The following is a 12998-nucleotide window of genomic DNA, read 5'->3' as shown; positions in this document are numbered from 1 at the left end:
ATCAGGAGAGAAGACAAACATGTCAACACACTGATAACAATGTGGCAACCACTCTGAGAGTTACACACATGATATAAGAAGCACAGAAGAGGAGACACCTAACTCAGCCTGATAAAGTAAGAAAAGGTTTGACAGGAAATGTTAGGCCAAATCTGAAACTCAGTGTAAAAGCTAGTCAGCAAGAACATGGGGAGATAAACGCTGCAGGCAAAGGAATTCCAAGAGTAAAGGTACAAACGTTAGAGAACAAGCAGGGAGATGTGTTCATATTTGAGTAATAAGGAATAAACTCCTGAAGGGTAGGGTGAGTATTGAGAGAACGCAGAATGAGGGTCCAGAGACAACTTAGGATGAGGCCATGCCCTGTGGTGGTGGCAGAAGGGCAGGAGAGAGGAGGGGAGGGGAGGGGAGGGGAGGGGAGGGGAGGGGAGGGGAGGGGAGGGGAGGGGAGGGGAGGGGAGGGGAGGGGAGGGGAGGGGAGGGGAGGGGAGGGGAAGGGAGGATTCATTTGCTATTGAGGAATGTAGGGCTAGGACTGTGAGGTAGGCACTGAAATGCAAAGAGAGGATCCCACATTGCCTCCCAGGTTCAGGCTTGGCAATTATATGGGTGTTAAACTAACTTTGGCAGCAGCGGTGGGAGCAGCAAAAGCAGGAGACAGAGGGAAATGAACAGTTCAGTTTCAGATCTAAGTTTAAAGCCTCAGAAGAAACAACTGGTTGCTTTGGCACGAGAAACAAAAACAAATTACCATGTCACTTGCCAAAAGAGCGCATCTTTGTGGATGATTTCGTATATTTGGAAATAATTGCAAACATAGCTTCTGTTTTGTCTCCATGTGTTTTGGTGATTTTGCAGTCAGCCTTCAAGAAGACTGGGGAGATCTTGAGAATTAGCTATATTGGCTTTTAGAAAGCATTCTATTTCACTAAACCAAAGAAACCTTCAAATTGAACCACATCGGCTGCCTTCCACTATTTTTTCCACTCACACCACGCGCTTCTCCTTAGATACCTTGCCCCACTTCACATTTAGGTGAGTAATGCCTTGGTTTGCCCAGCTATTAGTAGAATTTTGAACTGACATCAGATTACATTGTGTCATGAGGTGGGGAGGGTTCAGATGGTGACATCCACATATCCTCCGTATGATCTGGTCATTGTATTAATTTCAAAGGAGCAATGCACTTAGCTCAGTACTTCAGTCTATTCAAAGCATGTTAACTGGTGTATCAGAGCAAAGCCACACATTCCTATTGTGACTCCCTGACACTTGTATGTGCTTTCCAGTTTCAATAATAGATTGAAATACATGTGTTGTGGGTGCTTTTTTATTTTAAAGTACAAATATATCTAGTATTCCCATTATTTGCTATTGATAAATTGACACGTTTGAACCTTTAAAACTATTTCTTGCGTCCCACCACAGGGAAATACAGCTGACTCTTACTGTGAAAGGAAGGATTGCACTGTCTCATCAACAAGCCCACCTTGAGGCTGGTGTAAAAAAATGCTGATGTCTGCATAACATGTATCTCTTAAATAAATCAAACCTGTAATTCAACTTGGCTGCCTCTAAGCCATTCTGATTCCTGCCAACAAGAACATTAACGAACCTGGTATCTCTACAGCTTTATTCACGTGTAAGACTCTATTCCTTATGCCTCATTCCAGCAGCTGTCCCTGCTCCATCTGATAAAGGGGAAAGCTGGAACAGGTCACACAAATCCAGAGCGTTGCTTAAACCCAGATTATGGTAGGCAGCGTTCTCTAATTCTTTCACGGGCTTTTAGGGTGGCAAACAATAAAGTTTCTGGGGCATGGATTTGAAAAATCATTCATACACTGGTAATTCCTGTCATGAAACATTTTATGAAATTCAGATTATTCATGCCCTTGTTCTTCCTACTTTTATTGTTTTGACAATAATTATGTTGTACTTTTTGCTTTTGGGTATTGGTTTACCTCTGGATTTACAATTGTGGGAATATTTCAGAACAAGTAGTACTTCCATAGATTTCCCAAAATGGCATGAGACTGGTATAGGAAGTATGCTAAAATGGGCATGAACCTAGTTTGTAAAAAAAAAACATCAGATAAAAATGTAAAATAGTATAGACTAGTTGTTTCTAAATTTCTCTACACATTAGAAACACCTGGAGATCTCTTTAAAATTCCAAAGCCCAAACCACCCCCCAGATAAATTAAATCACTTTCTGGGGGGTAGGACATGAGTGTTTTGATTCCTCAGCTGATTCCAGCGTGCAGACAAGCTTGGGAACCACGGGTTTAGACAACTGTCACTTCGTAACAGCAGGAGAGCAGAGCTCTGGCTCCTCTTCAACTCCTGCCCTGCCCTTGGTGGGAGGCTCTCTGCCATCCAGATTCTCCATCAATTTTGCCAACTTTGAGCCTAAGTAGGGGCACAGAATGAGAAGGAATTTAATCACTGACAGGTAACAATTAACTATCAAAGACTATAGGTGGTTACAAAATAGTTGATTTGCAATTTTTTTTAAAGTAATTTTTATTTGTAATTTTTCCTGACAGCGAAAACTTAGCATCTCAGATTTTTTTCTATTCCATTTCAGACACTGGGGGTTTATGCAGTTAGTTTTATGAAACTGGTCCACCAGGCTGACATTTTTGTCATGCTTTGGATGATTGTTTTAGAATTCCTTCTTTGACTTAGTCATCTTTAAAATATCCAACTCAGAGTGAGAAATGTCCATTCGCTTTGTTTAAAAAAACAGTTTGACACACTTTGACACAAAGATAAGCATTTAAAATTTTATTTTCCTTATATACACAACACATTGCTTATTTACATAAGCAATCACTAGCTGTCCACAAACTGAGGGAAGCTTGATTTTAAATATAACAATTGTTTACTCATAGGGGCTGAATGTACATAGTTGATATCCTTTATCATAATTTTAGCATTTTTACAAATAACCACCATGCTGACCTATAAAAATTTAAAGCTAATAGTGTAACCCAATAAAATAATGATTTTGTTATATACCTATATATATCGTGAGAGATGAAAGGAAATAAAATTGCAAGTGAAGCTGCTGGATAGTTGAAGGTATCTGAATAAGTGCGATCTTGACTTTAATGAATTAACAAGTAATCTTCTTGCTATAAGTAATTAATTCTAAGCCATATTTGATTTAGAAACCATTTACACTGAATTTCTGATCTAGTGTTCACTTAAAATGGCCTATACTATTATGTGCAGCCTCCGGATCCTAACCTTGCTTTGGTTAGCTCGCTCCTTGGTCCCTGGCTGCTGCTGAAGCATGGGGAAAGAAGGCATGTGGCTGCAGTCTAATTCCTCATATTTGTCAGAGGAAAACCTTCAGGGAAGAGTTTACTTAGAAAATGCCTGTGGTGATTGTGGGGGAATAGGAGTGGGGGGAGGTGGAAGATGGTATGGGGGGATAAAAGGAGATACAATAAAATAAAATGCCTGTTTTTCCACTCAGATTTTATTCTATACATATTCATTCGAGAAGGGTGGTAGAAGTAAATGAGAGTGCATGTTTGTCTTATTAAAACCAAAAGACTGAGATATTGCAGTTAGTTACTAAAATTACTTTTTTTTTCATATGAAGATTTAAGGAAACCAAGGACAGCTGTGGTGTTGAAAGCACATGAGCCATGCAATCAGAAGGCCTGGGATTAAATTCAAGTTACTTGAAGATGTAAGTTGGTAGTATCTTTATCCCTCCTCTGTTAGAATGCTTTTTAAATATATGACGTTTACATTTTGTCCTAGAACACATTTGCTTCTGCTCCATAAAAAAAAAAAAAGTTACGTACTGAATGTCACTCTTTTATTTCCTTATAAATGAGGGCAACCGTGGTACACATAAGCCGAGTGGTAACTAATCCCAGCACAATGGGATTTGACTTTGAAATAAGTCTTAGAATTTTTATTTGAATGTGAGTGATATTTTGGGAAATTCTAATTCAGTGTCACCCCATTTATAACAGTGCTGTTGGGGAACAAGGTTACCAGTTATGATCTATAATTCTGTTATATCATGTTCTCACAGTATGTGGTGATAGTATTTGGGGAAATACCCTTTGACCCATAGTATTTTTGGGCCAAGTGATGGGCTGTAATGTGGATACTACTGAAGTGGAAGAATGCAACCGCATTATAAGATTGTTCTATATCTCTGTATTTTTCCTTTCCTCGCAGAATTTATCCCTAGTCACCTTTTTTTAGAAACAACAATTAGAGGAAGTATTAACTCAGGATGAAATAAAGCCCCAGCCTCAAAAGAGATGCTTACTTTCTTTCAGTGTTTATCTTCACCAGGATAGAGAGAGGCAAATAATTATTTTGCCTTTAAGGCCTTGATTCTGGATGTTAGATTAAATAAACAGAATGTTGACCACATATGAGTTAGGAAGTATCAATGGTTATTTTACCAAGCTTTGGATCAAGGTTTGCTTGAAGTAAGCTGTGCCTTGGATAAACCTGTGGAAGATGCAAGAGTGAACTGTATTGCCCTGTACATTCTTTCCACCAGAACACTACTTTGTGGTATTGATTTTGAAAAATGAAATTTAACTTCTAAGAGCACAGATCAGATTCAGGTGTTCTTAAAAGTAAAATTACTTTTGACCTACCCAGGAGCTTTAGAATAATGATGCTCACAGAGGGAGGAATAAAGGTGTGGCAACAGATTCTTCTGTGTTCCTTTTAGAAAATCTGTTCTGGCAGGTGGTAAACCCAGTTTCTTTCTTGTGTGGTGCATCAGAGTTTGCTATCGTCAGTCTATTACCAAGATTTGTATTGGGATTATTGCTGAAAGAGGCTCCTCAGATATCATATCACCAGTATTGAGATATTGTTGTAGGTTTAATCCAGAGCAGGTGAAAGGGGAGCACAGTAACCTAGTACCCAATTCAGGAGCAGGGAGAGAAACAGACTGATGAAGGCTTAACTCAAGTCAGATCATTTATACTCTAGGTGGACACAGCTAGGTTAGTTTCAGGGTGGTTGTGTGTTTTTCAAAGAAGCCAACTTTTTCAAAGATTAGAATCATCATTACTGGTGGAAGCAGGAAACTTAGGGGCAGGCCATTAGGTGTAAGATGGAAGTACATCTGCCGCAGCTGTAAGGAGAGGAGATCCCCGTGTTTCTCAAGTATGGTGTCTGCATAGTTATATCAACAACTTGATGACAAAGGAGAGACTGAGAATATGTAACTGCAATTCCACCATCAGCCAAAAGTCACATAAGTTTCTCAAACTCTCACTCAAGCCAGTTTGGCTCAGTGGTTAGAGCATCAGCCCAAGGACCCGGAGGGTCTCAGGTTTGATTCCAGTCAAGGGCGAGTGCCTGGCTTGCGGACTCCATCCCTGGCCCGGGTCAGGGCACATTCGGTCTCTCTCTCTCCCCCTTCCACTCTCTCGAAAACAATGGAGAAATATCTTCGGGTAAGGATTAAAAAGAAAAGCCTCTCAAACTCTCAAATGACATTCATCACAGGGAATCGTACATTTTGATGTACTCTTAAACCCTTATTTCATTTTTTAAAATACTTTTGAACTCTTAATATGTGCTCAACAGAAGAACAGAAACGAGAGAAGTCTAATATAGACCACTCTTCTTTTTTTTCCCTCCTTGCAGCCAATATGGTTTAGTGTGAATGTTACACACACATGTATGTATGAATTTAACATATAGCATACTAACCTATGGGTTTTTAAGACATGTCTTACTGTGACTTATCATGTACTTATTTTTAAAAGTGGTAACATAACATGTACATTTTACAAATAGTTGTAAGTAACTTGTAACTGCCACCCATGGTAAAAAAAAAAAAAAATGGAAAGAATTTGGGCAGCATGTCAGAAGCCTAGTGACTCTCTTCCCAAATACAGCCCTTTCCACGCTTGGCGCTCTTCCCCGGGAAGCTCGGGCCTCGCTGTTTAGGTCATTGCTTCGTGCTTGTTGTACCGCTTGATCGTGCACCATGTGCACCAGAAGCACGCGTGTAGCTCTGGGCGGGCTGTCTGGGAACTTTATATGAGTGGAATCACGCTTGCTGTACTCTCTAGTCTTGCTGCTTCCATTTGTTACCCACGATGCGGAACGTAGCTGCAGCTGCCCATTTTCATTGCTCTGTAGCATTCTGTCTCATAAATGCACCACCATTTATCCACTTGCTGTGCGGGACGTCTGGGTGGTTTATAGTTTGCACCTACTACGGATACTGTTGCTGTGACTATTCTTACGCTGTCCCTTGGCGCGCATGATGTGACAGTGGGCAATGAGACTGTCTTTTCCTTACGCACGTTTAGTGAGCCAGCCGACTGATGAAGGGGGACAGCCGTTGTGGTGGCTGTTCTAAGGCAGTAGGCGCTGTCTAGACACAGAGACGGCCATTTCCATCCAGGGGAGTAAAAAGTGGATTGTCCAGGATTGTAACTTTGCTTAAGATTCATGTCTGCAAATATTTTCATCAGGAAAGCAAAATATTTTAGTTTTTAAACTATCTCTGACATTATTTCTAGAATTCTAAAATTACCAGGATGAAATGTCCTTAGAGGGTGGAAAGTATGTCTTACATTTCTTCTGTGTTCTTCACAAGACCATGGCAATGCTGGAAAGATGTTAAGTCCCCACTAAATGTGCCTTCCCTCAATAAGTATCCTCTGGAGTGAAATTACTCGTATCAAAAGGGTATAATTTTCAAGGAGCAGGTCCCTTACAAGGGGGCAGGAGCAGATGAGCTTAACTTACATTTTCTGTTTTGAAAGCCTCTTTCCTAAAAGATAGAAAGTACTAGTTTGGATGAGCCAATGTAATAATCTGTTTTCTCCGAAATTTTTTTTTTTACCATAGTCTTACATGTCCTAAGCACAGCTAATATTTGTGTATTTCTGAAGTCTCTTTAGGTTACAATTTGGGCCTTTTGTTTGCCTTTTGAAATGGAAGACATAATAGGAAATACACTAAGATGCAAGTTTACCTCTTCAGATGGTCCTGTGCTTCAAAGCACCTGTATTTTAAGCTTGGCCTGATTTTCCCAGGTAGGGCCAGGTCATGGTGAATTGATTTCAGTAGCTTCCTGTTTAATTGGGCTTCATTCTGAATCTTCAGCAGAAGACTCAAAATGCTTGTCATATTCTGGGTTAGCTGAAGTCTTGTTCCTGTTTACACAAAACGACCATTGGCCTAATGCAGTTAACACGAACACTTTACAGCTCATTCAAGAACTATTTCAAGTGTTGAGGAAAAGGCAATTTAATTGAAAAATTACTTATCCAGAATCAGGCTGGCCGAGAACGCTGCTTCTTGTGAATTCAGCATACTATCCATACCACAGTTGATTCTGCTCCTTTGCTGTAATGAATGTGTTTGAAGTCTTTTTTGCAATGAAAAGATTCTTATGGTTTGTCTTCCTTGGGGATTGTAACTTTCAAAAGATGCTCTTAAATATGTTACTACCTTATTTAAACTATTTGCTTCCAAGATGTGCAGTATTTTGTACAAAGAATAAGTCACTAATCCCCTGGACACACAAAAGCAAAGTGCTCTGCTGGGTTTCCCACTTTGTTTTTCTGTGGTAGGTTTATGACTTGATGCCCAGCTTCTTTATAGACTCACCTCTCACAAGACAATTCCCTTTAATGTGTTTTCCGTGCTTATAGAAAGAAACACTGTGTTAGTGTCTTAGTCTGTTCGGGCTACTATAACAAAATACCATAAGCTGGGTGGTTGAAAACAGAAGAAATTTATTTCTTACAGTTCTGGAGGCTGAAAAGTCCAAGATCAAAGGCTCTGGCAGATTTGTCTAGTGAGGACCTGCTTCCTGGTTCATAGATTCATTTCTTTTTGCTTAATCTCACATGGTGGAAAGGTGGGTCTCTTTCATATGGGCAGTAATCCCATTCATGAGTTTCCACCCACATGACCTAATCACCTCCCAAAAGCTTCACCTCCTAATACCTTAGGGGTTAAGATTTCAAAATATGAATTGGGGGGGGAGGGGGACACAAAAACATTCAGACCATAGCAGTTAGCAAACACCAGTAGAAACTTCACTTTTTCTGCATGGATTTTTCTTGCTATTTGGAGAGAATCCCCCTGAAAGTGCTTCTACAAGTCCAGTGAAAGTATCTTTTTAACTGATATCTTTGAGATTTTGAAATATTTTCTTGACAGCTTACTGTTTTTATATGTCTGGGACAAAAACGTTTTAGATTCTTTTATGAAATTAAAAGATATTCAAATCAAAGCAGTGGAATAGTAACTAAGAAAATGTGCCAATTTCCATGTTGGTATAGAGCTGGCATGTGTGGAAAGGTATTCAAGCAGAGGAGTGGCATAATAAAAGTAGTGTTTAATGAGGCTCTCCCAGCAGGCAGCAGGCCAGAGTAAAGAACATCTACCCTTCCATGAGGTTGTCCCAGACTGCACTAGTCATGCTATTTGCTGAACCCCTATAAATATTATTCAAGAGATAAGCAATAATAGATGGGTGGTTCAAAATAAAATTGTAGCAAACATAGAATAATTTGCCCTGATAGGACAGCAATGATTGAGATTCACATGAAAGAAAAAATCTTGGAGATAGTTTCGTCCCTGGAGTTAGAACTTTTAATATGTTAATGTGCATCTTGAGGGTACAAGAAGAACCTTATGTTTTAAAGGACTCTAGTGTTTTAAAGAACAGAGTTTGTGAAACACTGAGTTAAACTATAGCATAATGTATTTAGGTAAGAGGCCTTGAAAGTGAGAATGTAGGCTAGCAGCCTGCAACTGGAATAGCTGTGGAGTCCCACTTCTGTGTATCTTCAAGAACAGAATGAACAGCTGTGTGTATGTTACCCCCTCTAAAACTGCGATTCTAAGAGGCCTCCCTTGACACGGTGGTAGCAGAATCTCGGTTGGATTTTGTCAAATGTCTTTTCTGCATCTGTTGAGATGATCATATGTTTTCTTTTTTAGTTTGTTAACATGATGAATTTCATTGATTTTCTAATGTTAAGCCAACCAACCATTTATTACTGGGATAAACCCTCTTGTTTATGATGTACTATCCTTTTAGTATATTGTTTGGTCTGATTTGCTAAAATCTTGTTTAGAACTTTTGCTTCTATGTTTATGAAGGATAGTAGTTTGTAATTTTTTCTTATTGTAATATCTTTGGTTTTTGTTATTGTTGTAATGCTGGACTTGTACAATGTGTTGGGAAGTATTCTATTTTTGGAAGAGTTTGAATAGAATTGTTATTATTCATTAAGTGTTTGGAAAAATTTACTCTGAAGCCATATGGGCTTAGAATTTTTCTTATGGGAAGGTTATACACTACTATTTCTTGAACAGATGTACAATTTGTACCAATACCATCAATTCCAGTCCAACACCACAAAGTCAACTTCAGTTTTCTTCTTTTGCCTCTCTGTAATTCCCTTCTCTGACAATAAGAAATCTGTCTCCCATTATCTTTAATATATTTACTTATTTGATTAATTCCCCTGTATGTAATAACCAACCCCCTTTGCCAGTGCTTCCCTGTTCCCCATGCAAATGCCCTCTTCAACCCACTTGGGCTCTGACATCCTGCCCAGGGCTGCAGCTGCCCCCTGTCTTCCAGCCCCCAACCCACATGGATGCCCTCCTCACCCACCAGGCTTTGACGCCTGTGCCAGGCCACTCCATTGCATGGACACCTCCCACGTTCTCTTCTCATCCTCTGTGAAATTGTTCCCGCCAACTGGGTCTATTTTATTCCATTTAAACTCCGTGTTGTCTAGCACATAATTGGCAATTAATAAATACCTAATAAGACTAAAAGGAACTACATTTTTAAGTGGACATATGCTATATTGACACTCTAAAAAAAGGTGTTAGTATTATCAGAATTGCCAGTGTTTGTATTCCAGCCCTGTTGTTAACTAATTCTGCAGCCATGGACAAATTAAATGAACTTCTTTGAACTTTTATTTCTGAATCTGTTAAATAAGATGAGGATAGAAATAATTATAATATTATAAGAATGATAATAGATAGCACATGGTGCCTACTATGCACCTGGTGTTATGCTAAGTCATCTATTTAATCTTCAGAATGATATTTTGGAGTAGATACTATTATTATGTTCTTTTTGCAGAAGAAAAAACTGTCATTTGAAGGAGGTGCCAATATTTTCCTGGTTTTACAGGTGAGGAAATGAAGCGCACAAAAAAGTAATTCATCCAAAGTCATATAGCTAATAACTGGTGGAGTTGAAATTCAGACACATGAAAATTCCTAGTATGTGGTGAGCTGTAGTAAATAATAACCTTTTAATGTATTAAGTGATTAACTATAATAGCTCTGAGTCACTATTACCAGGCCTATGTCACAGGAAGAGTCATGGCACTGCCCAGTAGCGGGGAAGATGATCCATTTTTAGCTAGAATACAAATTGTAGGTAATTTTTCTTACTAGACAGAATTTAAAATCTTCTCTATTTATTCCAGATTGGCAAAGGAGACATTTTTATGTAGAGAGAACACACAGACTCAGAAGTAGGTTATGTTACTTGAATCTAAAAGGAAATTTAAGATGAAAAAAGATGCTTTCAGTCAGTAGAAGATGAAGAAAAGAATTAATGGTTCCCTAGAGAGAAAAGAATAAACCAGGTCCCTCAGAGCTGGAGAAGGTAGCCCAGCGGTTACCAGAACAATAAAGACTTGAGAAGCGCCTGTCATTCCAGTTCAGCAGTTAGTAATAGCCCAGAGCCCACAAACCCATTCGTGCTGTGATGGATCTGTGAACTTGGCACAGGAAAGGTGCTTGGCACATGCTTGTTGAATTGATCTGACGATCCTTTGCAAAGCTGAAGTGGGATTTCCAGTTAAAGGCACACACTTAAAACAAGAGGGGGAATAAGAGGGAAGTCAATAGTCTCAAAATTTTGGAGGCTGAAAAGCATATAGGAACTGATTGGGCAGCCTAGAGGAAGCAACCCCAAATGGTCAGTGAGGAGAACCACAAAAACCCAATTTACATGGCAAAATCCCGCAGACCCAGGTGTCTCTGGAAGATGCAGGGAAAGATGGGGCTAAGGCTGCACTGACAGTGTGTTGATGAAGCAATTACTCTTTATTCCTTCCCACTTTGCACAGCAGCAGCCCCTGCCCTTCTCAGCTCCCAGACTGTTGGCTGTCAACACACATTCACCTGGAAGAAAAACAGAGATCTTCTCTGGGAGAGAGAAAAGAACTGAGATTTTGACACTGGGACTCTCCCAAGGAACAGGTCCAGCTAAATGGCCCTACAATGAAGACTACAGTGAACAAGCCACATGTACAAGCACAGTTTCTAATCACCTTTCTGCTGGATAACTTGTGGTTTGAGCAAACAGCCAGGGAACACCAGAAGGTCAAGGAAAGCCTCTGCTATGACCGAGATGTTCAGAAAATAAGAGAAGCTGTTACATTCACAAAAGAAGAACATGGTGCTCTGTTAAAGATAAAACATTCAGAGAACAGACAAGCAAACTTTTGAGAATGAGAATTATGGTAACAAATCTGAAGGGGGTTTAAATGAGGTAGAAGATAGATACAGAAGGTAGAATTTAGGAATTATCCCAGAACGTTTATGAAATAAAAAGACAGAGAAAGAAAGTAGGAGAAAAAAGATAAAATTAGAAGACCAGACGATTAGATACCTAAGTGATAGATGGATAAAATGTATGGATGACTTTTAGCAATTTTATCATAAGCAGAAATAGTGAATCTCAAACATATACAGCATGATGTACTTTATATTAAGTTTTTTAAAGATGCGTCTGCTTGCCATTCACTTTTCAGTCAGATATTCTCTTACTTTTCTTGTCGTGGTAGCCTAGAGATTATAGCGTATCTTTGATGTACGAAGTTCAAAAGTATTATAAATTAGTAATTTTATCTTTTCCTGGATAATTCAAAGACTTTAAAACACTTAAATTCCAGCCCTGACCCAGTGCCCAGTAGGTCAGAACATCATCCCATACACCGCAGGCTGCAGGTTTGATGCCTGGTCGGGACACATACGGGAGGCAAACAATCTCAGTGTTCTCCTCTCTCCCTTCCTCCCTCTAAAATCAATAAAAACCCATATCCTTGGGTGAGAATAAAAAAATAAAGCACAAATTCCACTTATTACTCTCCCCACTTATTTACCATTATTGTCAGGTATTTTAACTTTTTTCTATGTTTTTAACCCCACAACCCATTATTACTATTGTTTTCTGTAATCAATATTGACTTGGTTTACCCACAAGTTTATGTTTTTTGCTCTTCATTCCTCTCTACATCTCCGAATTTCCCCGAAATAATCCTTCTGCTTGATGAACATCCTTTAATTAATCTTAGTTTTTGTCTGGAAATATATTTATTTTACTTCCTTTTTGAGCACTACTTTTTCTGGGAATAGAATTCTAGGTTGGAATTTATTTTCTTTTTTCACTTTAAAAATATTATTTCATTGTCTTTCAGCTTCAGGTGCTCCTGTTATACTGGATGTTTCTTTGAAGGCTGTCTGCCATTTTTCTTTCTATTTCTCTGCCTCTTTGTCCTTGATGTTTTGTAGTTGTACTGTGATGTGTCTAAGGGTGTGTGTGTGGGGGGGGGGTGTCTCTGCACACACATGTGTGTGTTTATCCTGCTTGTGATTTAGGATATGACTTGAACCTGCAGTTTGGCATATTTTATCATTTTTAGAAAAACTTAAATCATTATTTCTTCAAATATTACTTTTGCCCAGTTTTCCTTCTCCCTTTCTGTGTTCTCTATATTTCTTACAGAAAGAATACTACAAGAAAGAACAGGACAAAAATTCCTCTTTTTTCTTTTCTCTGTCTTATTTCATTTAGGATGTTTTTATCTGATCTATCTTCCAGTCAACTGATTCTCTTTCAATCGTGTTTAATCTCTTTGTCAGATCTATTCATTGGGGCCTTAATATAAGTTATTGTTTTTAAATTTTAGGTTTTTTTCTAT

General features: G+C 38.9%; 1 long non-coding RNA gene across 1 annotated transcript; it reads left to right on the top strand.

The window, feature by feature from the left end:
• Positions 1-869: 869 nt before the first annotated feature.
• Positions 870-12603, top strand: LOC308554166. Its single transcript, XR_013998353.1, has 5 exons — positions 870-1035; positions 1429-1642; positions 3617-3706; positions 10142-10192; positions 11142-12603. It is a non-coding gene; the product is annotated as an uncharacterized lncRNA (long non-coding RNA).
• The last annotated feature ends 395 nt before the right edge of the window (positions 12604-12998 follow it).

The sequence above is a fragment of the Miniopterus schreibersii genome (genome assembly GCF_964146895.1).
Source record: "Miniopterus schreibersii genome assembly, chromosome: 3".
Lineage (NCBI taxonomy): Eukaryota > Metazoa > Chordata > Mammalia > Chiroptera > Miniopteridae > Miniopterus > Miniopterus schreibersii.
This window is presented reverse-complemented; position numbering and strand designations above follow the sequence as displayed.